Here is a 27965-nt window from a genome sequence, read left to right as displayed (position 1 = left end):
GATAGAGAGAGCTATTATGGGGTTAGGGAGAAACCTGGTACTAGGGAAATTCCCAGGAACTCATAAGGCTGACCCCAGATAAGACTCTTAGCAATAGTGGACAGGGTACCTGAACTGGCCTTCTCCTGTAATCAGATTGATGACTACCCTAATTGTCATCATAGAACCTTCATCCAGTAACAGATGGAAGCAGACGCAGAGATCCATAATCAAGCACCAGGCCAAGCTCCAGGAGTCCAGTCAAAGAGAGGGAGGAGAGATTATATGAGCAAGAGGGGTCAAGATCATGATGAGGAAACCCAGAGATAGAGCTGACCTGAACTTCTGGGAGTTCACAAGCTCTAGACTGACAGCTAGGGAGCTGCATGGGGTCGAACTAGTCATGTGGGTGACAGTTGGGTGGCTTGGTCTGTTTTGGGGAACCCTGACAGTGGAACCAGGATCTATCCCTGGTGCATGAGCAGGCTTTTTGAAACCCATTTCCTATGGTGAGATTCCTTGCTCAGCCTTGATGCAGGGTGACAGGGAGGGGCTTGGTCCTGCCTCAACTTGTGCCAGGCTTGGTTGAGTCCCTGTGGAAGGATTTACCTTTTCTGAGGAGTGAATGAGGAATGGGGTGGATGGTGAAATGTGGCTGGTATGTAAAACTGATAAAAAAATTAAAATTAAAAAAACAACATAGTATGTTTATAGTGTACAAATGTCAGAGATACTGGCCATATAGGTGGCAAATAATTTGGCTTTATTATTTTTTTTTTTTTTTCCCTAACCCTAACCCTAACCCTAACCCTAACCCTAACCCTAACCCTAACCCTAACCCTAACCCTAAGGCTTTATTATTTTTTAACACTGTCTTTTGTGAACAGCTTTTTTCTCTGCTGTGCTCTGTTGAGTGTTGCTGTTCTGGTGCCTGTCTCTCTGTCATCTATGAGGACATACTTCATTCACTTTTCAATTATGGGCATGGTTGTCTATATCTTGTCATACTTTTAAGTAAAAACAAACAAACAAGCAAACAAAATCAAATGAAACACCCCAAAAACATCGGTGCCCTTTCTTATCCATTTTTGTTACATACAAGAGAGGTCTGCTGTTGTTTTTTCCAATAGGGAGGCTGTAAAAGCCCAGCCACAATTTAAGATGAAATGGGTTTTGATCAGTGTGGTGAGTCAGGACAAACAAGGAGACTCAGCTGGCTCCTGGACTCTTGTCTGATGACATTGTCTTTGATACAGAGACATTTCTACTGGCAGCAAGTATTCTAGTGTAGCCAATACCTGACTGTGACTGTTTATACGTCAGGTGATTATCAGTCTATAACTAGGGTCAAGTAAATATTTTACACCTTTCAAGTGCATCTTTTGCCTGAATTCTCTCATTACATAAAGCTGTTGGGACCTCACCATGCTCAACCCTATAGACATCTAAGGTCCCATCAGACACCTGCAAAACAGCACCACAATTAGAACTAAAGGAAGCATGGAGGAGGAGGTTTTGGCATGAGACAAACCATCTGAAACCATACAAATGGTCTTGTGTATGGTGCTGGAATTCTATGAATCTTGGTTTAGCTTTTCATGAACTAAGATTGACACTATGTCTTATGTGCCTCCTGGAAGAATGGGACTCAGGCCCTTCTCCACACCCAGTACCTTCGGGGCTCTTTGGAAACAAGGGACTCTGAAGCCCATGACGAGAAAAGATAGGTGGCTGCCAGGGACTGTGTGTGGAAAGCCAACTGTGTAGAGGAAAATGTACTTATAATTACAAGGTTCTGGAGAGTCCGACAGAAGCAGCCACGGCAGGGAATTGGTGTGATCTGGAATTCAGATCTCAGGAAACTGAGCATCCTTGGAGCTAAAGTCAGAAGTCCTCCATAGAATATAGCTCTGGGTGTTCACTCCTTTGGAAAAAGATTTATCATGTTTGTTTTTATTTTATGTGTGTCATGGGAGGTGGCACACACATGCCAAGCAGCATATAAGGAGACCAGAGGACAACTGTCATAATTCTCTCCTTCCACTATGTGGGTCCCAAGGACTGAACTCAGGTCTTCAGGCTGGTGTATATGCTGAGCCATCCTCTCAGCCCAATTTATTCTTAAAGGGAAAAAAATAGTACAAATGAAATTATCTTAATTTTTTGTTATTTTTGCTTTCCACAGAAATTCCTTCAGAATGACTAAAGTCTTATTTGAAAAATTTTGGCTAGCACTTTAGAGAGATGTTTATTGTCTAGATTCTTCTCCCAAAAGTCTAGGAAAACAAGAAAATGAGTTATGGAACTTTCAGCGGATGTCTATAATTCCTCCAGTCACATTTACAACCACCATTCAGTACCAGTTATTGGAATTCAGGAAGACTTGTCAAGGCTGGGAAGAATCTCAATGCTGGGCAGTGTTGGAACAGCGCCTGTGGGTTCTGGAGAGGCAACATCACAGGCAAAGGCTGTTAGAAAGCAAGAGCCATGATGCACCCTGAAGTGACCAGCCAGTAAGCTACCCATGAAGGACCAACAGCTAACCCCAGTTCTGTTTGCCCTCATAGTAAACTTGGCAGTTCATCAACTCAGGATTGAGGTCATTATTTGGGGGCCTCAACATGAAAATAAAAAGGATGACATTGCATTTGTGGAATCTGAAAATGATGACCAGACTGGAGTGCCAGACATGCTTTGCAAGGGTTTACGATCATATCACCCATACCACGAAGATGATAATGCCTGGAATAGCCGGATTTAAAGAACCGGTCTTGTTTATATCTGTTGTTTTGATAACCGATGGTAAAAAGCATTTTGAAGGTTGGAGGTAAAGGTAAAGTTTTGGGGTATAAATCACCTAATCTTTCTTTAACTTTGTAAATTATAAAATATGAAGTCTTAATTTTGTCCAACAAACTCTTACTTGTATTCTGTGAGGGGAGAAAGGAATCAGCCAATAGCTTTAGTTTTTAAATTTGATTATCTAAATGTTGTTTAAAGCGGCACTTCTAGGGAAACTTCTTATTTCTTCCTTCCTTCATTCATTCATTTACTTAGGAGTTCATGTATCCCAGAATGGCCTCAAAATCACAGAAGACAACCTTGAACTTCTGCTCCTCCCATCTCTACCTCCCAAGTGCTGGAATCATAGTCACGTGCCATTATGTCCTATTTATATGGTGCTGGGGATCAAACTCGGGCTTCATGCATACTAGGTAAGCATGTTATAGCCACTGGCCAACACCCGTAACCTTCCAGACTTATAATTTCCAAATGTTCCTGTTCAAGTTCTGTATCCCTGAAATATTATGAATTGTATACTAGAAAATTACTTTGAGTCTAACACTAAACTATATGAATAATTGAGATTTGCTATTTTTATTGGTAATAATGAATAGCAAGAGTAGATAAGAGAGGCTTTTTATTATATAGAATCTAAATGACAAGGTATGAGTTGAGTTCACTCTAAATTCCTTCCCCTGCTGTGACCCGCTAGTGCAGGAACGGGCCCAGACCAGCAGGTCACCTGCCTCTGCAAACACACAGCTGTATCTGCTTCCTCATAGAATGGTCTGAAGCTGCCTTCCTGATGCAGTAGCCTGCTTGAGTACCTGGCAGGGAACATGGGGCCCACAAAGCCTGAACTGACTACTCATTGGTACTTTACAAGAGAAGGCTTAACTCCTTGCTAGTTACAGCTCACCATAGCTAAAAGGCCTTGCTCTAAGGAGAGTGTCATGTTTAAACCCCTCCTAATGACTTCACGGTTCTAAATCAATCAAGTAATTTTTCATTTTTCTTCCTTAAAGCCTGCCTTGCAGCAAGTCATTCAGATCCGTTTATCACTTCCTAGGAATTACCCCTCCCACGCTGATCAACACAGTTCACACGGGGCTACACTCAATATAGCAAAATGTTCCCTGGATCCTGGATCAGTGGTCTCTGAATTTCCAGTGTCTCCATCTCCCAGGATTTTCTAGAACTGTGTAATTTGGGGTACAACCTAGAACAACTCAATGAGAATCTGAAAGGAAAAGTATGGGCTTGAGACTCCCACAGCTAAGTTAGCACAAAGGAGATGTTGCCCCGGAGGACAGAGGGCAGGGACAAAGAGACAAACATAGTAGAAGACAAGGGAGAAAGGGAAGGAAACACGGGAAAGGGAGCAGGGGTATATAAAGACTGCCTCTGGATAGAGAGGCGATAGACATGGAACATGGGCAAATGGTGATTTATAAAGGTAAGAGGGAAACCCTGCGTTAGGGTAGGGGTGTTTAATTTTAATTGGGCATATTTTACTTAGATAAACCAAGGGGTGGCTTCTGATTGTTGGACCTTGGTAGTCATTCTTAAGAGGGATTGGCCAATTAAGGGAACAGACCTTGGGGGCTAGTTTTGGGAATGTAATCTAATGGTTTTTAGCAAGGCAGAGGGAATGGGATAGAAGGGAAACATCTGGCAGAGCCACGTTTGCCAGGCTGGAGATGACTAGCCTCTTCAGATTCTGCCTTTTAATAAAATATTAGAGTTACAGTTTGAATGTGAAAAGTCTCCTACTGGTTCATGTGTTTGAACACTTGCCCCCCCCCCCCCAACTGGTGACACTATTTTGGAAGGGTTGGAACCTTTAGAAGGTGGGTCTGTTGTGTAACTTCTGGGTAAACATGATCAAACATCTACTCACTCTTGTGTGGGACAATTCTATGTTCTGTCAATTATATATCAAGTAAACGCTGATTGGCTGGCAGCCAGGCAGGAAGTATAGGCAGGAAAACCAGGCAGGAAGTACAGGTGGGGCAATGAAAACAGGAGTATTCTGGGAAGAAGGAAGCTCTTTTCACAGTCCTGCTCAGATCACAGAAGAAGCAAGATATGATCTGCCCCACTGAAAAAGGTACTGAGCCATGTGACTAACATAGATAAGAATAATGGGTTAATATAAGTTATCAGAGTTAACAAGAAGCCTGAGCTAATGGGCCAATCAGTTTATAACCTATGTAGACCTGTGTGTGATTTTCTTTGGGACTTGCCGGCTGTGGGAACTGGGCAGGACAGAAACCCCAACAAGCAGGTTCTCATGTTACATCACTCCAGGAAGGGAACCAGTGACAGAGCAAAGAAGCAATGTTACCAAAGTATACTTTGGCGAAAGGATAGTTTACCAGGGTTACTTAGAGGAATATGAGTGAGGGGTTACTTAGAGAACTCAGCTTAATCACCGTAAAAGCCCACATTAGCCTGGATGACAACTCATGCACCCTGTGTTCCTGAAAGTCTCTAAATGACTGGTGGGAAACTGGACAGTCCTCACTGCTTACAGAAACTCAGAGAGGAAGTTCCTGCAAATCTGGTAAAATTCAGGGATATCCTGAGACTTGTGAGGTTATTACTTGTGGAGTAATAGTTTCCATTTAGGATGAAATATTTCAACTCAGAGTAAATTGCTACACAAAAGGCCCTAGTAGGAAGAAATGTGTTGCTTTGAGCAGAGGCATAGTTCTTGAAGGTTTTGACTGTAGCTCATCTTAGTCAACGATTGTGTGTCCTACCTGCTACCAAGATGCCAAGACATTCCACAAGTGCCCATGATTAGGCCTTCCTGGACGTAATGAATTCATTTTTCCTTCCGACCCTAAGTTGCTTTTGTCAAATGTCTTGTTCAGTCAGCTCTGCTTAGCACAGCACAGTACCACAGAACTTCTGTGAGGATGAAAAGACTCTCTACTCGATGAGTCCAAGATGGTAGCCATTATCCATGAATGACTACTTATCATATGATTAGTAACTAATGAACCTGAGAGTTGAATTACTTTTAAATTTAATTTAAATTAATTTTAGCTTAAATAGCTGATGGCTACATACTAAAGATTGAAGATCTGGACTACGTGCTCAGGAAAGGGTCCTGGGTGGGGGCACAAATGACTCAAATAAGACTCCAAAGTCACCTGAAACTGTCGAACATTGTCTGGGACCTAAAGAGACTCTATCTTGTGGGACCTGTAATAAAAAGTCCCATAGGAGTTTTATGGTTAGAGTGTTAAAGGTGTGCCCAAGAGACTTTCATAAGTAGGAACTCAAAGGACAAGTCTTCCCAGTTGGCCTAGAGTAGATCTGGGCTAAGACATTCTATTCCCAGCTGGGCATTGGTGGTGCACGCCTTTAATCCCAGCACTCAGGAGGCAGAGAAAGGCGGATCTCTGTGAGTTCAAGGCGCTACAGAGAAACCCTGTCTCAAGAAAAAAGAAAGAAAAAAGAAAAGAAGTTCTATCCCAAGAGAGTAAGAGAGTAGAGAAGCAATGTTTCTTTTAAGTTGGTATATCCCACTCAGGGAACCATCTGGAGTCTAGGGTAAGTAGACCAGACCCCCTTTAAGATGACATGACTTAAGGAAGCTAGAGACTTAGAGGAATGAGTTGGTTAGGTACTTTGAGGATTTGAGTCCATGGTCAAGGTGATTTGGCAGGCCTGTGATCCTATGGGCAAGCAAAGGAAGCAGTGGAGCAGATATACAGAGATGAGAGTCCTTTTGGTCTGAAGGGTCTAAGAGTTAAGAGCAGGGAAAGAGAATAGAGGGGTGCTCCAGAGCTTCCATGTCCTCCAGGCCTGCATGGTTATCCCAAATATTCTGAGTATGCCCATTCCTCTTCTACAGCTTCCCTTGTATCTGAACATGAAATGGACCCCAGAGCCTTATGCGTTTGGAGACTTGGTCCCGGGCTGGTTGAACTGTGTTGGAAGGTTGTAGACCTTCAGGGAGGTGGCATGTTGCTGGAGGAAGCATCACTAGTGGAGAATCTTGAGATTTTGTAGCCTAGTTCTGTTGCTTTCTAATTCTTGACCTTAAATACAATGCAAACAGCTGCCCCATGTTCCGTCCCTATGATGTCTCCACCACAATGGACTAGAAACCAAAATAGCCCTTCATCCCCTAAGTTGCTTTTTTTTTAAAAACAAAAAAATCAGGTGTTTATTCACAGTGATATTAACTCTTTATCCTGAGCAAGCCCGAATGAATTCCTGTTATTTGCAGCTAGTTGTCAATGAAAACCATTTCTAGTTCACAGTTATCCTGTGAACACCAACCCAATATAAAACATGCTTTACAAGAAACGGGTCTTCAATAATTTGGCATTATAAGAAGAAGCAAACAAGAAAGAATAAAACCCAGTGGAAATATTCTGGAACGAGTCTTTTCCACCATGACTTCACAATTGGTGCTCTGATTTATGCAGTGGTTGTTTCTAAGTATGGCCAATACAAATTATTCCTCCTCCTTCTCGAGAACCCGATCCTCCGTGGATGAGTTAATATTCTTCCTGAATCTGGAATCTGAGGTGACAGACACAGCAGTCTCAAAGGCTCCATTAAGCATCTTGGCAGCCCCACACAGCCTTAGCACATCTGCTGTGGCAGACTCTGCCAGACAGCACTGGAGGGGGCGCCAGGGTGAGGAGGAGAGTTCTAGGTCTTTGACTCTGGTGAACTCCCTCAGGCTACCTGAGGCTCAGACTCAGAGTTTGAGAATGTGGTAGGAAGGAGATGCCCGTGATAACGTTATCCCTGTTTAGCATCCTTCTCTCATCCATGGAGACAAACAAACAAGGCAGAGATGCAAAGGAAATACCGACAGGGATACACATGGCAGAAATACAAGTTGACAATGCTCATCCCTCATGAACAGGATGTGATACCTGAGACAAGTGTTTAAAAACGCTTTGCTGTAACATGCCTCAACCTATGTGGCTTAGGTCCTGGAACCCTGACTAGGGGTGGTAAAGGAATAAAGTAAGGACAGATGCACAGAGGTGCATACAGGGAGCTGAAATCGGCTGAGAACACCACCTCTGCAATGAGGACCTTCAGGGAGTTTATCAGGTACAGCAGCAAGGGGAGGGATCCGTCTTAGTAGGGGGTCTCCTTAGGTGAGTGTTCTCAGGCTATAAACACCTGGGAGCAGGAAGGGGCTGTTGCTAGTTTTCACACACTACAGTCCATTGCCATAAACACTAACACTCATGCCAGGATTGGAGAAGAGAGCTTTGCCATTCCCCTTGAGCCTCGGGCGTATGAGTCATGACTTTGCCAGTTTTCCATGGGTCCAAGGCTCTGGAGTCCCCTACACAGAAGTCCCAATGTCAACAATACACATTCAGACAGGACTTCACTCACTCAGGATTTCCTTCCCGACGTACGACAACATTGAAATGCACCTAGGAAAAACTCTGAAATGTCATCTCTCGGGCCTTGGTTCCAAAGTTACTGACTTGGGCAAGGTGAGACTTTGGGGGCATTTGGTATTTCAGTCTCTGTTCAGACAGACATCACATTACCTCACAAGATTCTTTAAGCTCTGTGCCACAGTCAATCTGGAGAATTTCAGTAAATTCTCTAACTTTTGCTTGCTTCCTTACCCCTCCCCAATAAATCTTCTATTTTTAATCTAACCACTATAATTGAGCTTTCCTTTCCTTTCTCAATAGTTACATGCCTCTTTTCATGGAAATTTCCCAATCCCGCTAGAATTCTTAAGGAAAATGAAATGATGAGGAAAACAGGCTTAAACATAATTTAAAGATACAGGTTTGAGCCTCAGCCTGAAGTTGTCTGCTTTCTGGAGCGAGATGAGGGCGGGACAGCCGGAATCTCGCTCTTCTCAAGAGAACCAGGATGAAATCTTGGATTTTCCTAAATCTCAACAAGCAACTGTCTTTCCAGTTCCCTGGAAGCCTGTTAATGTTTCAGGTTTTAGAATTCCCAAGCTCATAGCAGAGAATAAAAGCTTTAAAACTACAGCTACCTTGAGATGCTTTCAAGCAGGAAAAAAAAATGTGTATATTGGGCGCTACCTACGTAGCTAACCTGTAACATACAAGGGCCTAGCAAACAATGGAGTCTAAGCAGCTAATCCCGCCCACACAACTCTGCAGGATTGTATCATGTAGCAGTTCTGACTGACAGTGGTGATAATTAGTAATGCAATTTTGACTTATTCTAGCTTCATTCTCTCGAAATCATGCCAGGAAGCTGGAACATTGTGACTTACCCTTGATGAAAAGACTAGAACTGGTTTGGGACCTTGGAGGACACGCCTTCCCCATTGAGAGCCCAGGCATCTCCCAGCGCTGATGTGAGATTCTCTTCCCATACCGAGATGGTCAATTTTAAAATCTCACACAGCTTGTGTGTAGGTGGACTTCAGAGTCTGTGGACAATGCTCAAAATAGTTGGCGCTCCCACATTAGGCTTCAAACGGGCGTCTGCTGCTGTCTCTCTGTTGTTCGTGTGGCAGATTCTAAACCTGCTGGTGGATGACCACGGACTTGCAGTGGGTGTCCTTGGGCTTTAAGCGCAGTGACTCATAGTACACCATCCTGGGGTATGATTTCTGAAGCAGCCCTGTCCCAGGTCCCTGGTGTGGTTCTAGTAAATAGGTGTATTAACAGGGCAATGGACTGTGAATCTGGATAAAGACGGAACAAGAGAAGGAAGTCAGAAGGGAGCACAGCCTGTTTGAGATTTCTGTTCATCTGGAGTGGTGCAGCCACTATCCCCACAGTACCCGGCTTTGTTTCTGCCTCTGCTCCATCGCCCTGTCTCTCAGATCAGCATGACAGTTCTTTCTCTTGTGGTCCTTTGGTGAGATCCATCACTGTGTTCAAAATATGGAGTTTCTATACGAGCGTTCACACAAGCCTTGCACAAGAGCTGTGATTCAGAAAACACTCCTTTTTACATCTAAAATGTAAAGTTTACACAAGACGAAACTAAAAACGAAACTACTGTTGGCAATGTCTAGCCCTCCTAACAGTTTACCAGCTAAGTATGGCAGAATGGTTTAACTTAAGTGGAGAATCACCAAATATCAGGATCCCATCTGCCCTCACTACTCGGGAGAAATAAATACCCATGTTTGACTCTCCCAAAAACTATGCTTTCAATTTCAGATGTTACAGTAACGATGCCATTCTGTGGTCTTTCAGAGCACTTGGAAAAATGTTATAAAGCTTTCTCACTAAATGGACTTAACTGGAAACACTCTGGGGGTGGGGGTGGGGCTCTCCATGTTATTATCACATCTATTCTCTACACATTATGGAAAAGTATCCAGTTGCATCCTTGCTTCTCTATAAATATTTTCCAGTCTTGGTCCCAGTGACTATTAAACGGCTCTTCACTCATGGGTTGTATTTATTTATGGGAAAAAGGGAAGGGCAGAGGAGGGAAGGAGGCAAGCAAGGGAGGAAAGGAAGGGAGGGAGGGAGGAAAGAAGAGAGGGGAACTTTTCAGTAACCTCTTCCAGACTAAATCTGGCGACTTGTTCCTAACTTTTTGGTCTATTTAATGGAGTGTTTTCAAAAACCAGCTTTTGGGGACCCAGGCACGTGGCTCAGTGGTAAAGTACTTGCTTAGCATTTGCGAGACCTGAGTCTGAGTCCCAGCACCACAAAATAAACAAGACAGAAGCCATCCTTCCCCTTCGGTCTTTCTGCATAAACCTCACTACTCCTTAGCTTTACCTGATGCCACATCTCAGTATTCTATGCTATTTATCTCTTATATTAATGCCTTCAGCTGCTATTTTCCAAATTTTTATTTACTATCTTCCTCTCTTAAATCCTTCTGACTTTATTATTATCGTCTTATAGCTAAAGTGTAAACAGTCCAATATTTTAAATCAGGCAAAATGTTTTTATATTTTCATTTCGAGCTCCTAAAGCTCAGGGACCACGTGAGGAAGCAGAGAAACAATGCGAAGGGAGATGCTGGCAGCATTCCCTGAAAGCCTGGCTGCCGAGTGGAGGAGACACGGAGCAGTGGATAATGAGCCGCTGTGTCATCCTGCATTGTGAGCTTTGCTATGAATTAGACAGGATGCTAAATGGTGCTTGACTTGGGCGTGGCCTGCTCTGAGACTATAGAAGATGCTCTAATGAATGCTGGGGAATTCAAAACCATTGCCAGGAAGACAGAAGAGAGGCTTTCCAAAGAGGCCATACTTAGAAACAACCACTGCATAAATCAGAGCACTAATTGTGAAGTCACGGTGGAAAAGACTCGTTCCAGTATATTTCCACTGGGTTTTATTCTTTCTTGTTTGCTTCTTCTTATAATGCCATCCTGAAGATGGGTGGAGCTTAGTGAAGAAGCATTGTCACGAGAACTCAGAGCTTGAGAAAAATCAAGGTGAGAAAGTGTGCGTTGAGGTAAACTATGAAATGGGGATGGAGTCCAACCTGGGAAGACCACAGCAGGCAACCAGGAGAGCCCTTCCTTCAGAGAATAAAACATCAGGTCTAAATCGGAAGAATAATCTAGTTGCACTAGGAGGATAGATCAGAAAAAGGGGACAGGACCAGGGAGAAGAGAGTAGAAAATCTGTCTGCCAGGAGGAAGGTGGCACTGGTGGCATTGGTAGAGTAGCTGCAGACACAGAGATGTAGAGAGGTATAAGATATAGTCATGACATATAAACCTGAAGTCTTCCCATTTATATATCTCTGTGTGTACTGACACTAACCACACAATTGTGCCATGATCACCGCCTGTACTATCAGCTCTGCTCTTCAGTCAACCATCCCATTAGTCACAGTGGATTCGGTGACACTGAGGACATAGCCAGACACAAAACAGAAAACTGTTCCCAGCTCCATCATTACAGTGGAGCATGGGTAACAGGACACTTGAATGGAAGAGATTAGTGGTGTATACAAACACAAATAAATGTTCTTATTTTAAACATTTATTTATTATGTATACAATATTCTGTCTGTGTGTATGCCTGCAGGTCAGAAGAGGGCACCAGACCTCATCTCAGATGGTTGTGAGCCACCATGTGGTTGCTGGGAATTGAACTCAGGACCTTTGGAAGAGCCATCTCTCCAGCCCCCAAATAAATGTTCTTATTTGTCCTTGTTGAAAATGAAGAACAGACGTACTAAATCTGGATTGACAGGTTTCCAAATACGCGTCAAGGACAAATTTGGGGACTTGCAGTACTCAGGGAACTTGGGGTTGCGCAGCTCTACCTAGTTTTGAACCTGTGTACATCAGAGAATCACCTTTCACCCCTGAGCACCATTCACTGTACCTGTAATAAGGGGAAATTTCATAAGAATGTTCTTCTACTTGAATAGGATAATATATTCTGTGAGAAACTGTTTAAGCGCTTTTAAAACTAGTCTGCTATACAACAGACATAAAAGATGGAATCTGAGACACTCTGGCCATTATCATCATCAATATTAGGTATTTTTTCAATTAGGTATGATTTTTCAAGCTGATGGCAGATTTCGTTGGCCCTGCTAGATAAGCCTGGCTGTTATCACAATGCATTTTTACAACCCTGACTGAGTAGTTGGGAGAAACTAACTGGAAAATTAGAAACTTAGCTATCAATCATGTGTTCTGGTATATTTTCACCTTCTCCTAAGAAATCAGGATTTTTTTAATACTTATTTTATTTTTCATTTACACATATGTATATGGGTTTGGCATGCAGGGAAGAAGAGGGTATTGTGTCTCCTGGATTACAGGTGGTTTTTTTTTTTTGGTTTTTCGAGACAGAGTTTCTCTGTGGCTTTTGAGCCTGTCCTGGAACTAGCTCTTGTAGACCAGGCTGGCCTTGAACTCACAGAGATCCGTCTGTCTCTGCCTCCCGAGTGCTGGGATTAAAGGCGTGCGCCACCACCGCCCGGCTACAGGTGGTTTTGAGCAGCCCAACCTGAGTGCTGGGAATTCAAATACATACCCTCTGGGAAAGGGCCAAGTGCTCTAACCACTGAGCATTCTCACCATCCCATTAAAGAAGCTTTAGAATTCTGATTTCCATGTTTGCATTTTTAAGTAATTCCAACATGTGGCGATTATATAATGAAAAAGAAAGAAAGAAAAAAGAAGTTCCACCAGAAATTATGCTACTGAACGTGTTCTTCAGAAACACATGTCTGAACAAGGCCATTATTCAGAGCTGCTTCCTAGATCCGATGTAAAGAGCATTACTCTGCTCCTAAGTCAGGAGGAGAGCCTGTGAGTATGGGGGAGGGGACTTCACTTGGAGGCTTCTGCCCCTGACTAATTGTTAAACTGATTATCTCCTATTAGTTATGCAAACTGGCAAACACTGAACACCTACATTGAGCCCCGATGTTGTGAAGTCCAGAGTCTTGTGACAGAGGAAAGGCAAAACTGCTTAGGGCTGGCTTATAGCCCCCCATGTCCAGCATTAGCCATCTTGGCCCATGGTGGGTGTCCATATCAATGCCACAGTGTTGAAGCACAAATGGGCTCTCATCTCTCTCTCTTTCCTACACAGAAGCAAACGTGGTTTATTCATTTCTCCTTTAAACTTTGGATCATATTCTTTCATCTGCTGTTTTCTTAACTACTTTTTGCCTGCAGCCATGGTGTGGAAACTGTTATTTTGTAATAAAGTAAGAAGGGATTGTCTACTGGAAACTGTGTCCCAGAACATCCACCACGTTTTGCTCTCTCAAGGTATCTGGACCTTGTATTTCAGGAATACAGAAGTAATTACGTGTCTACTCCAAACAAAAGCCTAAGGATCCAACTAAGTTCCTACTCCCTTAAGGAGCTAACAATGGATTCCACCCAGGGAGTGGTTTGCTTACAGAATGTTTTGGTCTAAGATGTGAGAGTTGTTTGTTCTAGCAACAGAATGTTTACATATGAATGAAGCAACCTTGAATTGGTATGTTCATTTCCTTGTATACGTCAATGCAGTTTTTTTTTTTTTTTATCTTACTCCTACCTTTTGGGGGTCGGGGTATTTTAAGCAATTGGAAATTAAATGTGGGCAATTTCAGTATTCACTGGAACTCCCTCCCGATACTATCCTATGTTTCTGTTTTATTCTTTTTATCCGCGTCTTCGTATTCTTTACTAACTTTTCTGATTCCCATGCCCCTACCCTGACAAGAGGTATTTTTGTCAAGCCTGGTCCCTGACATTTCTCCTAATATTCTGGCCTGAATAACAGTGGATGACAATGGGTTGATAACTGGGTCCATCCATCAAATAGTGTCACCCTCTTAGCTGACTTCCACAGAGCTGATGAAAACGTTTTGCAGCATGGCAGGCCAGGGGCAGAAATAGTTGGAGTCACAGGCAACACATCGGTTCTGAAATATAAGCTGCCCTCTCTAACGACAGCCTTCCTGGCTGTCTCCCCCCTACCCCCGCCCCTCTCTATCTAACGACAGCCTTCCCGGCTGTCTCCCCCTACCCCCCCACCACTCAGCTCTACCTCTGTACACTCTCCTTTCAGTCAATTCTCCAAGGATGAGGCCAGCATATCTCCCTAGGCCTTAATCTCAATATGCTCCAATCTCTGCCTTACGTCCATTTCTGGGAAATTTCCATACAGGATCTTGGCTGGCACTTTAAACCCAGCAGATCTGGATGGAGTGCCCCTCTCCCCCACTGCTACGGCTTTCATACTTTGGTTTCTTTGTTTTCTGTTAATGCTATCTCAGTTTTCAAAGGGGATAAGCTTAAGGCACCAATCACTAACTTTCCATTCTCCTCTTTCCTTTCCTTCTATACATTCAAGTGCCAGCAGCATCAGTGGAAACCAAGCTGTAGAAGGTAACATGTCTCCCCAAGGACCTCCTGGGTTGGCTGGTCTCCCAAAGTCTAGCTACCGTCCTATCAAGGTATTTTGGCAAAGGAAAGGCATTAGGCAATGGTGATATTCAGGAACCATATTAAGTAGAAACTGGATGGTTATCAAAGAGAATATACACGTAATTTATAAAACACCAAAGCCACCCGTGAGAACAATCACCAGTAGATAAATTCTGAAACAAAAATACCTAGAATTAGTTATAGGATACATCAGCTATCATCTAAGTGGAGAACTTAAGAAAGTTAGATTGTTGGGTAGGTGAGGAGGGAGTGTGTGCAGCAATTTATTCTGAGGATGTTGTATGTTGATGCCAATCCACTCATTCTCAACCCTCTGCCCCGCACATGGCCTTTGATAAACTAGAGGACTTGAGTGACATGGGCTCTCTGAGTCCACAGTCGAAGGAACCAGGCCTTTGGCTCTCTCTTGAGAACTGGCAGGGCTCTATAACTGACCAGAAAAAAATGGCTATCAAGGAAGTAACAGTCCTCACAGCAGAGTGAAGGTTAAAAGAGTGAACATCCAGAAATCAGATGTGTTAGCCATGGCATCTAAGCCTGAGGCTGCATAGAAAGATATTTTGACCTGGGCAAGGAGGTCACTTTCCAGAAAAGGTTCCCTAGTAGTCAGAGATAAGGATATGCTCATATAGGAGTTTGAGTTCAAGGGTCAACTGCCGAAAGCGAGTCATGTTTCCATGGCATGAATTCTGAGTGGGCTCCAAAGTGTGTCCCTACATCTTGTTACTCCAAGCATGGTCCATAGGCCAACTGCCTCTGCCTCCTGAGGAGTTCCTTAGAATTGTAGACTCTTTGATGATGTGGGAGTTCCCTCTGTGTGCTGCTTGTATTGGTTAATGAATAAAGAAACTGCCTTGGCCTGATAGGGTAGAATGTAGGTAGGCGGAGAGGACAGAACTGAATTCTGGGAGAAAGAAAGCAAAGTCAGAGAGATGTGATGGATCTGCTGGACACAGACGCTGGGAATTTTACCTGGTAAACCACTGCCACATGGTGATACACAGATTAATAGAAATGAGTTAAATTAAGATGTAAGAATTAGCCAATAAGAAACTAGAGCTAAATGGGCCAAGCAGTGATTTAATTAATACAGTCTCTGTGTGGTTATTTCAGGGCTAAGCTAGCCGGGCAGCCAGGATGAACAAGTGGCTCCCTCCAACACTTAGACATCACTCAAACCTGCTAGGTTAGGAGTTTCATCAAAGATCTCATTCACACATTAAACTGGGGGCTAGAAGAGCCCAGCAGGGGACACTGTTTCTGGTCCTGACCCCCTTCCCTCTGCTCACTCTGGTTAGTGCCTCCTTGTCTGGAAAGAGCAGCGTTGGTGCTGAGTAGGTAGACGGCGTCTTAGCAGCTGCCTGTTGCTATGAGGAGACCCCATGACCAAAGCAACTTTTAAATGGAAACCACTTCACTGGGGGCTTGCTTACAGTTTTAAAGAGTGAAGCCATGACCATCATAGTGGGAAGCATGGCAGCAGGCTGGTAGCCAGGTAGGCAGGCAGGCATGGCCCCGGAGTGGTAGCTGAGAGCTTACATCTTATCAGTAATTTAGACACACAGAGCAAGAAACTGGACCTGGTATGGACTTCTGAAACCTCAAAGCCTACGCCCAGTGGCACACCTCTTCCAACAGAACCACAGGTCCTAATCCTTCCCAAAACAGTTCCAAAAGTTAGGGACCAAGCATTCAAATATATGAGCCTATGGGACACTTCCCATTTAAACCACCACAGGCAGGGAGATGAGTAGAGAAGTCTGCTTGGTTCTCATTCCAATACCGAGCAGGAGAGTAGACTAGGACATTTATTTACAGAAAGAAAAATTAAAGGATCAGTCTAAACATCATAGAGCATTTTATCTGTTTTAAAGATTTTATTATTAATTTAAGTGTGTATATGTGTGGTTTAGGTCTCTTTGTGTATATACCCACATGTGTGGGGTATTCAGAGAGAATAAAAGAAGGTGTTGATCCCTTAGAGCTGGAGAAACAGGTATGCTGTCCAGTATGAGTGATGAGAACTTAATTCAAATCTTCCACAGTAGTACAAGCTCTTAACTGCTAAGTAAGTTATCTCTCCAGCCTTGATGGGGCATTTTTAATTAATGTGGCACATTTCTCTATTTATATATATTTAATTTTTATTTCTTGAGACTGAGGAAAAATTACATGGGCCTGCACATGTCTGGCTTGGGTACTTTTAAGCAGGCTTGAAAAGACATCAGAGACAAAAGGAAGATACTTGCTAAGGGGTCTGTGCATCCTGGAGTTTCAGTCCCACATACCACATGGTCTCCTTCTATCTGGATGATTACTGCACAAAACAGCAGCAACCATGGAATGCCTGGAAGATACTCGTGAGACAGAAGGTTTGGCTGGCAGACTATGAAACTCTTCTAAAGAGCAGAGCAGTATCATACATATGGTGGCTCATCTCTTGCTGCAGTGAAGACTTAGTGGCATGAAAATGAATGATGCCCTGGCCCAACAGGCTATCTTGAGGCTACCTCCCTTGGGTAGCAGGAAGATGTACATCACCCCTAAGGATCCATGCCTTTTAACAATGTTCAGGAGAGACAGTAGTGGTGGTGTGGTAGCATGGTGGCACACGCCTATAATCCCAGCACTTGGAGACAAAGGCAGCAGGATCAAGAGTTCAAGGTCATACTTGGCTACATAGCAAGTGCAAGACTGGTCTGGTTGCAGGAGACCTCATGACAAAAAGAAAACCCAAATCAATAATGATAATGAAATGCTAAAGGATTACTAATGTCTACAGAACCAATTGCCTCTATGCTACTAACCAAAACTATTAACTAGTGTAATGATCTAGGCCTTTTGCAATCTATCTAAGGCTCTTTGAATGCCTCTGACTTTTTCTTAATATCAACTTGTCAGCTATTAGCTCTCACTTGCCTCCCACTCACACACTGCCTGTCATCTTGACTCACTGTAGCCTGCAAAAGCATATGGTTGAGCTCGGAGGGCTGTGTACGAACAATGTAAACAAGTTCTACCTGCAGGATCCTTTCCTGTAGAGAACCAGACTTTGGGTACCTAAAGGACTGTTTTGGAGAAAGTGTCACACAGGCAAGATAGGCAGCAGGAGAAAGATGGTTGTTACCCTCTTGCACATCCGGCAACCCGTGGAGAAGAAGTCTGTCCTAGGAGTCTCGTGCGTCCTTTGCCCTCAAAGTGTACATTTATGCTCTATGCCCAGGTTGTAGGAATCGTAAGGTGAGTCTTAACCCAGAACCTTATTCCTTGCATGTGTAGGTAGAGGCAGTTAAACTTATTTTTCAGGGTTCCCGAAAGTCAATAAACCCAGGATTGTGGGTACTCAGCATGCCTCTATGCCCAGCATTTTAGTTCCTCATACATGGCCCTACAATGCCTGAGCAACGTAAACGGGGAATTCTTGCAGACAGATGGAAAACCATTCATAGAAGCAGCAAAGACCGGCCCATGTTTCCTCTGAGTTAGCAAAAATTCAATGGATTCCCCACTGTCCTCAAGAGCTGGAAGACAAAGGATGACACAGCGCTGACTGTCACATGATCCTGTTCGGAGCTGCCTATCCCTACCACTGCCACATTGCATCAGGCAGCCACTGGCTCTCATCAGCCACTACAGCCACTCCCACACTACCTTCTCCACTATACCTGCCCTCCCCCAGCCAGCTATCCCTCCCCTACACTGTATACACGCACTTGGTGGTCTTTGGTCTTTTGATCACCTTGCTATCAACCCAGAGGCTGTTTGCGCCTATGATTGACTTCCTGTCTACCATCCCTCATACTTCCCATATGGAGCAAGACAAAACCATGATGGATCTCCTCTGAGACGCGTCTGTGCTTTGTTGACTTCTGCCTGGAGGATCCTCCACATTGGCCCTGATGTGAACTCCTCGTAGTCCCGTAATCTTCACTGGCAAACCTTCAATCCTCCCTCAGCCCCACTTTCTCTAGACAGAAGTCATTATCAGCTACCAGTCCCAGGCTGTTACCACTGTTAATCTGCATTGCCAGCCTGATAGAGTTTTGAATTACCTACAAGATACATCTCTGAGCATATTTATAAGAGTGTTTCCATAGGAGAAAAGGCCCACCCTTAATACGGGAGGAATCATGAACCCAAGAAGAAGTGGAGAAAAAATGAGCTGACCACCACTGCTCATCACTCTCTGCTTCGTGAATGTGGACATAATGGGAGCAACCATGCCTTTCTCGACTGTGATGGACTCTGTCCCCTCAAACCACGGGACAAAACCCAGCCTTTCCTCTGTTGTTTCTTTTGACTGCTATCTTGTCACAGTAGTGCGGAAGTGACTAATACAACCGGATTTGCACACTCACTGTGCAAAGGTGAGTCTCTCCTTGACTGGGTCTTTGTGAACCACACAGAAGCTGAGCACATCTCTGGATTAGGGCACCAGCAATGGAGAAGCAGAAGCAACTTTTCAAGTACGTGGCTTTCATAGGACACAGCTGAGATCTGAGGAGAAATCAAAGCAGAAACTGGGATAATATGTACAATCAGTGACAAGCAAACTGGATTGACTGAAATCATTCTTTTCAGGGAACTGATTTAAATCTGATTTAGAGGTGGCTGTTCAAAGAGACTAAAACGATGGGAAAAGATTGTTACTAAGTTATTTCACTGTTGCGGGTTTTTTTTAATATGGTTGGAAATGAAGTTACATGAACTCTTTGTTTTTTTTAAGTAAACAGAACTCCTACTTCCGAGGTTTCTATGGTCTCACATAATGCTACCACTATTAATAAAGATGAGCAGAGGAATTGAGACACAATGGGCAATAATTAGGAGGATACTAGCCAAGGTTCAAATAATTTGGAAATGAAAAAAAATACCATGATTTGATTCTTAGGGCATTGACTTATAAGCAGGGATTCTTGAAAAGATATTATTCCTTGCATGGCCCTGTTGGGGTGATGGAACAGCCAGCTCTTTCAACCTGGAAAAGTCAGGATGAACTATGAAGAAGGAGAGAGCTACGGGGTGAAAATGCGTGATGCCTCAGGACACAAAGACAGAGAACTCTAGAGCAGCGCAGACAGCAGCTGTCCTTCATTAGGCACAGGCCTTTGCATGGCAGGAACACTTCCGGCAGCCATATAAAGCCACCAACAATAGTAGTTATACACGTGCAAGTTGATACCCAGAGCCAGAGCCAAAGAACAATTAAAAATACCTTTACAGGAAAATACTACCTGCAGCCGTCTCTCATCATCAGCAGTGTGGATCATCAAAATCATCAAAAAAATGTGATTTTTTTGTTGCCCTTTTCCCCCCAAGACAGGGTTTCTCTGTAGCTTTGGAGCCTGTTCTGGAACTCACTCTGTAGACCAGACTGGCCTTGAACTCACAGAGATCTGCCTGACTCTGCCTCCCAAGGGCTGGATCAAAGGCGCACCACCACTGCCCAGCAAAAAATGTGAATTTTGCATATTGTCCTGGAAACTGTTTTTTGTTTTATTTGTTTTGTTTGCTGTTGTTTTGTTTTTTGTTTTAGGAAACATTGATATCTTTCTGTCCTCACACAGACCATAGGAACCCATGGCTCTGGTCTCCACAGCATCAGCTTCATGTGTGCTGTTTACAATGCCTGTTGATCGCCTCACACTTTCGTAGTGGGACTCCACCAGGAAGCCCTCCTCTTTGGAGCTGAGCTCTGCACCGTAATCCTGCCAAACATTGCAGAAGGTCATTCCGTTCCAAGCTCGTGTCATCTTCTCTAGGGATTCTTCCAGACTCAGGGCCAGGAAACAATGATTACTTTGAAAGAGAATGAACTGATTGAACAATGTCTTGACAGATGAAAATCTCACGGAAGTTTAGAGAAGACCATACGAGATCTGAATCAAAAACACCCGCAGAAACACACGATTGCTGTCTTAAAGAGAAAACATTGAGAACAGCATTTTTCTAATCCAATGCAAATTCATCGTTTGACTTTTACTAAATCAGGAATCTGGAAATTCTTTCCCAAAAGGTTTATTTCAGGAGAAAAAGACCATCAACACGGGGTAAATGGGCCCACCGACCCCGCCCTCACGCACTGCGTAAAGCTGCGTACGTTGTATTTCTTCCACTAGAAAATGCCGGTTTCTTCTGCTTTTTGGAAACTTTGTTTCTTTATTTACTTTCCAGACAAAGGACTAACATGAGTCTTTGTTTCTCCCAGAAGTAAGAATTGGTATCAAAATTTATTAGCGCATTCTCTACCGCCAGATATGAGGTCGGTGCCAAGAAGACAGTCTGGGAAGAGAGGGCAAACGGGTTAGCCTTTCTAGTCTAAGCCTCTCCCTTATCTGAAAGCTCACACCTTTGGTACTCAAAACAGTCCGAATGTTTGGATGAGTCACGGACTTCTCCCCAGGGTGGTATTAAGGCATGCATCTACTCTGGCCGGGTAAATCTATCTCTTTAATCCCTACTCTCTGTGTGCTAGTGTGTGAAGCCTGGGGCACAGCTTAGGCTCCCAAAATTGCACAACCAGGGAGTCACGTGACTAGGTAAAATAGTTCGTGCAGATCAGAGCTCGGCTGTGGCACACAGAGTAAAACCTTCCAGGTCTCAAAATGCAGCAAGCACAGCGGTCAGATCAGTGATTGGGAGGGCAAACTTCCTTCTCAGAGCTGAATAATTCCTCTCCTCCAGTTCTGCACCATCAACTCACAAGACAACCAGCGAGAGCTTTCAGCTCTCTTCAGAACCGCCACAGTTGGCTTCAGCTTTCCCCATCAACAGTTCCAAGAACTGTGGGTCTGGAGTTAAAAATAGAGAGCAATAACAGAAGCAATATATCACAAGCGCTAAGACGATGGTGCTTTCAAACTATTTAAAACCGTCGATTATCCTGCAGCGGAGGAAGGAGGGACAGTGGGCGTTGAATCCCGAATTTGCAGTGAGCTAACGTTCATCTTAGTAGCAACAATCAAGGGAAATGCCCGCTCTTCCGGTGGCCTTCAGAAATTCCAGCCGTAATGAGCTGAGGAAGGTTGCACGGCAGGAAGCTGATGTGCACCTCTTTCCCATCTGCTGTTTGATCAGTGCAGCTTCCTATCTTAGACGACAGATTAGCAGTGCTTACTGTCACAAGGAGGAGGAGCAGTCTGAGGACAGTGATGTGAGGGCTGGATGGGGATGAGTGGGGGCATGGGGCTCAGAGTAGGGGACAGCCTGTAGGAAGCCCAGACACAGAGAAGCCGCCGAGTGGTTCCTATTTCATGTCCACTATGCTTCTGCTGAACCTGCTGTCCCCCAATTGACAGAGCTGGGAGTAAAGGGGGAAAGGAATCCGGGGGAGTTAAACTGGTTCTCAGGCTGGGTTCCCAGGAATGCTCCCTAGGTGTGTTTTAAGAATGAATTTAGTTGGTGAAACGGTTACCTTCAGTTGTCAACTTGACAGGGCCTGGAATCTCCTGGGAGAGCCTGAATGAGTAAGTTAGCTGATGTGCAGAGACTCAGCCCAGTGTACGCAGCGCGGTGCCCAAGGCGAGAGGTCCTCGGCTCCTCTGCTGTCTTGAGGGGAGAAGTCAAGATGAGCATGGCCAAGCAAATGAGCATGCAGCCATTCAGCTCTCTGCTCTTGACCTCGGATGTAATGGAATTAGCTATTGGAGATTCGGCCTCAACTTCTCCGCAGTGATGAAACTGTAAGGTTTAAACAAAAAAAATTCTCCCATATGTTATTTTTGGTCCCCAAAGAGCATTTTATCCCAATGACAGAATCAAATTGGAGCGGCAGGTAAAGCCAGCATGATGGCTGCACTGGCAAACAGTGTAGGGCACTTAGCGCTCTCCAGCTGATGGGGGAGGTAACAGAGTCATGTCCTCCCAGGTCTTCTCGGTTCCCTCTAAAGATGTCTCTCAGAAGAGGACATCTCCTGGGCCTCCCAGGAACCTGGGAAACCCTTGGGGGAAAGCCACCAGAAAAGTCTGGTTGGAGTGCCCAAAATTTGGAGAAATGAGTGGTGGCACCAAGAGCAACTTGTGTGGAAGAAGACGTGGAGTGGTTTGTGAGCCAAACACCAGAGGACTCAGACAGGGAAAACTCAACATGTCAAAGGTGAAATAATTTCCTCAGTTGAAAATGGGTGCTCAACTTTTTTTTTTCTTACTTTGAAAAAATGTCCTTTGTGAGCATTCTGCCCTATGTGAAAAGTCCTGGAGGAGTTGTGGTGTGGAGTGAGAAACAGCCCCACAGGCTCCGTATTGGAGAGCTTCGTTTTCACTTGGAGCTGTTTGGGGAGGATTAGGAGTACAGCCATGCTAGAAATACAGCAGTGGAGAAGGGCTTTGAGATGATATCATCTTGCCCTACTTCCAGCTCTCCCTCCCTCCCTCCCTCCCTCCCTCTCTCTCCCTTCCTCCCTCCCTCCCCCATCTCTCTCTTTTTCTCTCTCGTCTCTGTGTCTCTCTCCAACCCTCTGCTCCGTGCTTGCTTTTAAAGGGGTGTGCTCTCCCTCCTTACCCCCGCCACCATCCCTGCCACATGCTGCCATTCCTCTGTCCCGCCATGATGGACTCTTCTCCTTTAGAACCCCTAGCCAGAATAAACGCTCTCGTCTGCATGCTGCCTTTGTTCATGGTGCTTTCCTTATAGCAGAAAAGTAGCAAATGCACAGCTGTGTCTCTAAATGGAATAGAGCACAAGACAGCATCATAAAATACTATATATCATGAGAAAGTGTGTGTGCATGTGTGTGTGTTGCTTGGCACAGAACATAGGCTCCTATAGTGCCAACTATACCCTCTTACTATCCTTACAATACTTTCATCTTTTTTTCAGAGGTGTTCCCACCATGCCCAGGCTGACTGTGACTTTCTAGGCTCAGGCAATCTTTCACCCTGAGCTGTGGGTACACCACCAAGCCCATTAACTGCTAGCAACCACAATAAGAGTACTGAACAATATGATTTCGCTGTTGGGCTTCTTCAGCATGATCAACATTGGCAAAGCGGTGCTGATGGTGGTAATTACCTTACTGTTTACCAAAGACTTCATTTAGGATGCGGCTGTGTTGTTTCCAGCCACAGAGCTGCCTAGACATTAGGCCTGGATTTTATTTCTTCCATAATTCCCTGGCAAGTACAGCCTAGTCAACAAACAAATTCCTTCCTCTTTACTTTTCTTTCTGTCCTTCGCTCCCTCCTTCCTCCCTTCCCTTTTCCCTCCTTTTCCTCCCTTCTTCCTTCTTTTCTTCCTTTCTTTCCGCCCTCCTTCCTCCCCTCCAGCTTCCTTTCCTCTTTTGTTCCTTTTTCCAATCCTCCTAGTGAGCTCCAGTCCCCTCTTCTCTTCTCTCCTTTCTTTTTTTTCTTCATTTGCTTGATAATTTGCTTTGTAAATGTTTTCGTGCTTGTTTCTAAGTTAAAGGAGTTAGTGTTCTGAGCATCACTCTTGGGTTTTATTTCTTATTTCACCCAGAGTTGAAAAATAACAATTATTTTGGGCTTCCAGAACTTTTCAAAAGCTTTCAAGCAGCCTGATTGCTGGACCCTGGCAGAGCTGGGGAAAGAAGGTTACTGTTCTGTACTGAGTGCACGGGGTTTTGTCTAGACTCTGAAATGGCTGTTCCTTTGCAGCGGCTGCAACCTTAAGCCTGTGTCACCAAAGCCCCTGCCAGGCAAGCTTTAAAGAGAATACAGATAGCATGGGGAGATAAGGCCAAGGAAGAGGTTCAAATAACCCTAAGCTGCATTTGCAAGGCCCCTAGAGGATGCAGGGGAGGGAAGAAATCAGATAGCAGATCCCCCAAGTGGAAACTTCCCAAAGTTCTCTATTTACAGCAGACAGCCAGGTCCAAGTGGAAAGTCCCCAGGACCCCAGGGGTTGGTTTGTGGGCCCAGTCAAGGGAAAGGCTGGCTTTTACAGGGATGGCTTACAGTGTCAAAAAAAAAAAAAAAAAAAAAAATGGATCCTGGCAATCCCATAACTCCCTGCAATGTCAGAAGGTTTGGAAGCTACTGTGATATTTCTCCTGCAACTCGCTCTGAGCACCCAATTTAACACAGCCTCCTTTAACCAGAAGGGGAATGAAATTCATTATTCTCTCTATTTTTTTGTTTTGTTTTGTTTCTACTGGTTATAAGCCCATATTTTCTTTTAATTCTCACTCAATTTTTCTCCTCCCCCTTCTTACTAAAAAGTCTAAAGAAAAAAAAAACATTTATGAGTTTGAAAGATGGTTCAGTGAGTAATGTCACACATTTTCAAAAAATGGAAGAATAGACAGAGATCCAAATTATCTGAGTCATTTCGACACTTAAGATTGGTCATCCTGATACTGTTTCTGAAGCAATTTCAAAAGGCTGGTAGAATGCTAATATTCTAAGAAGACAAGAATATCAGCTTATTTTCTCATGCTTTTTTCTGTTGTTAGGATTCTAAGTAATGACGGGCCGTGGGTAGTGTGGCTGTGATGCTCTTAGTTTTCTCAGTGGAATGTTTCACCCCTGTTCGTTTGTCTTTGCTTCGAAATCTTCCAGATGTGGTGTTAATCACTTTGTCTTTGCTATAGTGTAGAAGCTCTCCAAGGCACTGACTGCTGAATGCCAGCATGCCAGGCAGCAAGCTTCCACTCCCTTCCTGATTGCCACCTGCCAGTGTGCCATTTCTTATGGTTCAGTCTCTACAGCTGTTTGATGAACATAGACATGGACATCAGAACTGTCATTCTGCCTCTTTTTACATACTGTTAGGAAGTTTTCCTAACGTGAGCTCTCTGCCAGCGCAAAATTCCCAATCAAGCCAAATCAAAACAAGCCAAATTTAAAAATATCCCAAGTTTAATGGGATTCCTGCACTCTCCATGGCCCCGAGGGGGAACCTGGGGACCACTAACACCACCACTAGGAGGAAGGAAAAGGGACCACGTGTTCCTCTTTTGGGAGTTCACTTAAATACTCTGTGGGAGTGGTCAGGACCTGGCATCCTGGGATTTGGAGTCCAGACCAATACAACTCTCAGGCCTGAGGACTGGGGGCTATGCTCCCAACTTAACACATACAGTCCTTATGACTTTTCTGGATGAGACCCTCTCACACTCCCCCACAGCCTTGGGTCAGTGGAGTTGTTGATGTTACATTTTCAAACACTGTAGCATCTAAGATTCCCACTACGATGATTAACTTCACTGTCAGCTTCACTGGATTTGAAATCACCTAGGAGACACACATCCAGGCTCATCCGTGTCACAGCTTTCAAGAAGTTTAACTCAGGAGTGAAGCACCTTGATATGGTAGCCCCACCACTTGGGCTGAGGGCCCAGACCAAATAGAAACGGGGTGAAAAGGAGGAAGCTGGCTGAGATCCTCTTGATCTCTCTGCTTCCTGCCACCATGATGGGGTGTACCCTAAAAGCGTGTGTGAGTCCAGAAAAACTCTTCCTTCTTTGAGTCACTTTTGTAAGATATTCTGTGAGAGCGAAAGGAGCTAATTAATTCACCCAGGGTCATGCTCAGCCCACACAGGCAGTGGTGACACAAGCCGAAATGGAATGACTTGCTACAATTTCCTTTACAGTTTTCACTGATGTGGTGACAGGAAAATATCCCAGAGCAATTGCCTTTTCTTATATGAAAAATCAAGGGAAAGGTTCCTGTGACCCTCATTCTCTAACATTAAAACCACACATTTGGTCCAAGTTTGCCTAGAAAATTTACAAAGAATGGCAGACTTTCTTCCTGCAGCACTTCATGCTGCCACTCTTTTGAAGAGAAACACCAGACACTGAGAACCTCTTAGACATCTGCTGTGGTTCCCTCCCTCTCCTGGTAAAAGAGAGACCGGCCTCAGAGAATAACCTCATGAGTCATACTGTGGACTCCCTCTGCCCACTGTCAAAGGGCACTGTCTGGACAGGAAACATGCTTCCTTCTAGGAATTATTTACAAATGATGGTGTTTTCAGGTAGGAACTCCTCCTTAAGTTTCAAGGCAAATCAGCTTAGAAGTTGGGAAGATAGGAAAAAAGGTTAAGGCTCCTGTAAAAATTAAACCTTAAAATCCAAGCTATAGACCTCCATGGTTCTTAGGGGCCCACAAATGTCATCAAGAGAAAAAAGCTGATACCTGAAGTCAATGGTTAATGTATTAAAATGGGCTCATGTTGACAAGTGGTCACTGACCTCAGGCACGCTCCTCAAAGCCTTCCTGTTGACTTACAGACATAAATGTGTGTGTGTGTGTGTGTGTGTGTGTGTGTGTGTGTGTGTGTGTGTGTGTTTGTGAGTACAGGGTAAGTGTGTGTTTATGGTGTGTGTGTGTGTGTGTGTGTGTGTGTGTGTGTGTGTTAACTGTGAAGGGGATGTGTGTTACAAACCCTGTGAAAAGTTTTCTAACAACCGACAGAGCTGAAAAGTGTTCTTGAATACCATCCATTTTAGTGTTGTTTACTCGATTAAGAAAAGCTAATGATTACATGATTTGATTGCTACCAAATAATAGTTACTAGTATTTCCAGTGTTTAAATATTCAGTAGAGGCTACAGAAAATACCTCTAAAATTAGCACATGTATTAATTAACCAAATATTTCTTGACAGCTGTAATGTTAAGTCTCATCAGTACATTTTGGAAGTTAAAAACATCAGGAGTGTGACTTCTAGGTGTATCAAATATTCAGGTATAATAGTGTCACCTTCCTCCTTCCGGCATAGTGCTCTTCTTGCCTCCCTGTCACAGGGCACATGGAAGCTGACTTACTCTTTTATCTGACAGCAGCACATGACTAGCCCTGGGAGATTCTTTTCCTGAAATTTTTCAGATTGGAATGGGACAAAAGTCCATTTCTGTCTTGCGACAGAAGTCACAAACTGGAAACCCAGAGAAGACCAAATGAAAGACATGGAGAGCCGGTAAGAGAAGAGGAGGTACAAGCACCATGTTCTTCTTGTCTAGAGTATACCCACACCTCTGACTGTCTCTGGGGTCTGCTTTCCCCCCTTGACCTCAGCTGTTATTGAGGCTTTCTCCTGTGTTCTAAGTAGTTCAGATTAGGTTCCAATTTTAAAATCAAGTGAGGTTTTAATTAATGCACAGAATCAACTTAATCACAACATAATTAAAATACTGTACCTATGAAAATTAAGTAACTTGACAGAACCATCAGCTGCAGTTAAGGAGAACATGCAAATAACTGTAGAGCGACTGGGAGCTGTGACCCTAAGCAGTCAGTAGATAGTAACATTTGGAATTCATTAAATTCCTAGACCTCAGGGTTAATAAGTGTGATTATTAATCTCCAATGTCAATTTGGCTCAACTGAGAATCACCTAGGATATACACTTCTGGATGC

General features: G+C 44.0%; 1 long non-coding RNA gene across 1 annotated transcript in view; it reads right to left on the bottom strand.

The window, feature by feature from the left end:
- Window positions 1-19856: 19856 nt before the first annotated feature.
- The window catches only part of LOC119827606, a 29232-nt gene continuing 21123 nt past the window's right edge, over window positions 19857-27965 (bottom strand). The window contains exons 2-3 of the long non-coding RNA XR_005287694.1: window positions 22058-22323; window positions 19857-20925 (exon numbers count right to left, since the gene is read on the bottom strand). This is a non-coding gene — a long non-coding RNA (uncharacterized LOC119827606). The remainder of the gene's footprint in view (window positions 20926-22057; window positions 22324-27965) is intronic.

This window comes from Arvicola amphibius, chromosome 12 (assembly GCF_903992535.2).
Source record: "Arvicola amphibius chromosome 12, mArvAmp1.2, whole genome shotgun sequence".
Taxonomy (NCBI): Eukaryota; Metazoa; Chordata; class Mammalia; order Rodentia; family Cricetidae; genus Arvicola; species Arvicola amphibius.
Note: the sequence above shows the minus strand (reverse complement) of the source record. Positions and strands in the feature narration are given on the sequence as shown.